Below are 2,916 nucleotides of genomic sequence, written 5' to 3'. Positions count from 1 at the left end.
GAGTTGTTACAAAACATATAAATTTCCTCTTCGTAATATTAGTACATCTATACTAATATTTTTATTAAAATTTCTACTGGTACTTTACGAAAACACAGTAAAATTCCGTTACTAAAGTTATAGATAAATATGAATAGATATCATAAAAGAAAACTAAGCTTATTTCATACCCATTTCTTAGGTACAAAGTTATACTAATTTGTTAATTGTTCTTGTATAAATCTGTTTAGTTCCTAAACTATAAAAATGACCTATATTTCTAACGTAAAATTTGTCTTTAAGATCCTACTTTCCGGTATTAATTTTTGACAACCCTAGTCGACGTTAGCGATATTCAGTGGTATGCATTATTCAGTTTCATTACTTTCTCACGGCTACTATAAATCGAACGAAAACCTACTTTCGATCCTTTCATAGCACTATTACTTTTAACTCCGTTCAATAAGTTAAATCGTTAATTTTTTACTACATTTTGGCATTTATAAGTAATTTTCGTATTTCAAAACGGTTGCTATTATACTATTAAAGAAACATTTATTTTAAAACCTTAAATAAATCATCATATTAGATACCCCTTTTCTTTTTTATTAGCAAATTTTCAATTGAACATTTTAGCTATTTAAAATAATACTGACGTTAATACTAAAAAGTGGAGCTATAAAAATTAAAAAATGCATTAAATTAATATCAAATTAAACTCTTTATTACAATAAATTTACATCAATTTAAGTGGAAATTGAAATCACGAAGGGTTTTCAATTAATTAAACGAATGAAAAGTTAAAGGTAGCAGAGTTTAACGTTGGCTAACGACGTCTTTTGTCACATAAAAAATAGAAAGCCTCAAGTTAAAACTGTAAAGAATAGAATTCAATGAAAGGCACTTCTAATTAAAAGTGAATTAAGTTATTAACAGTACTATTCAAACATAATTAACTAATTCGACAAAGTCATATATCTTTATTTCTTATACTCTACATAATAAATTTTACAAGATTTGTATAAAAATAAAATAAAACATATTATATAAAAAATAGAGCACCACCGGCTGCGAAATCCGATGACTCAAGCAACCAGTAGTCAGGGCTGCAGATATAGGAACCTCTTCACTATGCGTGCTGTTTCTAAAATAACCGCCTTTTAAATCGGGCCCTTAATTAACTATTAATTAACGACAAAGACTATTATTATAAACGTAAAAAAGCAACTAAAACGCTAATTTAAAACCTTTTTATGAAATTTTCGTACCCAATGTATAAACAAGTATTATCACGAGCTCTTTTGTAGTTAGCATTCTGCCAAAAAGATCGTAGAGTGGCCGTTGTCTTTTTAGGTTAGAAAAAGGTTAATGCAAAATAAGAGAATCGCGCAATCATACTAACACTAATATTATAAATGCGAATGTTTGGATGGATGGATTTTTTTTTTTATAACATAAGGTGGCAAACGAGCAAGCGGCCACCTGAATCCGCCAAAATGGCGAAGCGACCGCTGCCCATAGACATCCGCAGATGCGTTGTCTACCATTATCCTACGGAGGAGGAGACGCACATAAGGAGGATATTTCCCCTTCCTATGCATCTCCCCCACCGTCAAATCCACTTCCCGTTCCCATCCTCTCCTTATAAGAAAAGGCTGGTAAAGAGAAAAGGACTTAAATTAGGCCTCCGGCACCACACTCATCAGACGAAACACGGAATTGTTTCCATTTCACGTCTGTCTTCTGTGTGGTCGTGGTATTACACCGGGCGTGTTGGCCCATTCGTGCTAAGATGTTAAAGCGGGCACTACCACTGTAAAAATGTTGGAAACTGTGTAAAAATGTGATTTCGTAATTATTTTTGCTTGTAGTATTTAATACAATAAGTAAACAGTGAACATTTAACATGAAATAAGTCAAGGCTTACAGCTTAAATATTAATATGGAATCAAGCGCTTAGGTTCAAATCCTCTCAACTCAGGAAGCGGCTTTATACGGCAGGAAATTGCATGTTAATTAACAGTAATTTAAATATGGTTATAACTAACATGTTTTTCGGATATCGTAGTATTAACTGATACTTTAATAGTTACTATATTTTTTATCTAAACTAATATTATTAGGAAGAAAGATTAGTATTCTTGATTTTTGTATGTATTCAAATAACTCAAAAACTACTGGACTCGATTTCAATTCCTTCTCCATTTATCTAGTTACTTTACTATAAGTCCGTTTAGGAAGTTTGCTATCAACACTAGGAGATATGGCCCTGTGGCGCAATGGATAACGCGTCTGACTACGGATCAGAAGATTCCAGGTTCGAATCCTGGCAGGGTCGTCAAAACTTTTTATAAAAACTATTTATTTAATTATTTACATTTGAATATCATTCAATCTCTAAGATCGATTAGAAAATTATTTAATACAGCTGTTGCTCGCGTCTTCGCCCGCGTGAAATTAAGAAATAATAAACAGTATAGCCTACGTTCCTCACAATAACGTGGCTTTCAAATGTTAAAAGAATATTTGAAATCGGCCCAATAGTTTTATAATTATTTAAATAGATCCAAAAATACAAATCTTTCCTCTTTACAATATTAGTATAGACAGTCAATTGCCCGCGACTCCGAAAACGTGGAATTAAAAATAACAAAAGCAAGTATGTGTTCTTTCAAACGATACTACATCAATGTCAAATTTCATTGAGATCAGTTCGGTTTAGGCTACAAACTCTATCAAAAGTTATTTTTATTTGAAAATAATAATGACTGAATCGTTCTAATTATTTAATCATGGGCTATACAAACTTATGTTTACTATTACAAAGTTCGTGTCACTTAAAACGGGAGAAAAAAATGAAGTCCCAGTTTTACGTCAACGTTAATATATAAAGAGCTTGTGGTTCATCGCATAAGCCTTTGAAGTGTACTCTGTTCA

At 31.7% G+C, this 2,916-nt stretch overlaps 1 non-coding gene across 1 annotated transcript; it reads left to right on the top strand.

Moving 5' to 3' along the window:
• Positions 1-2,244: 2,244 nt before the first annotated feature.
• Positions 2,245-2,317, top strand: Trnar-acg. Its single transcript has one exon. It is a non-coding gene; the product is annotated as a tRNA-Arg (tRNA).
• The last annotated feature ends 599 nt before the right edge of the window (positions 2,318-2,916 follow it).

Source organism: Papilio polytes, unplaced genomic scaffold (genome assembly GCF_000836215.1).
Source record: "Papilio polytes unplaced genomic scaffold, Ppol_1.0 DF824225.1, whole genome shotgun sequence".
NCBI classification, from domain to species: Eukaryota; Metazoa; Arthropoda; class Insecta; order Lepidoptera; family Papilionidae; genus Papilio; species Papilio polytes.
The sequence above is the reverse complement of the archived record's forward strand: the minus strand, read 5'-3'. Positions and strand labels throughout refer to the sequence as shown.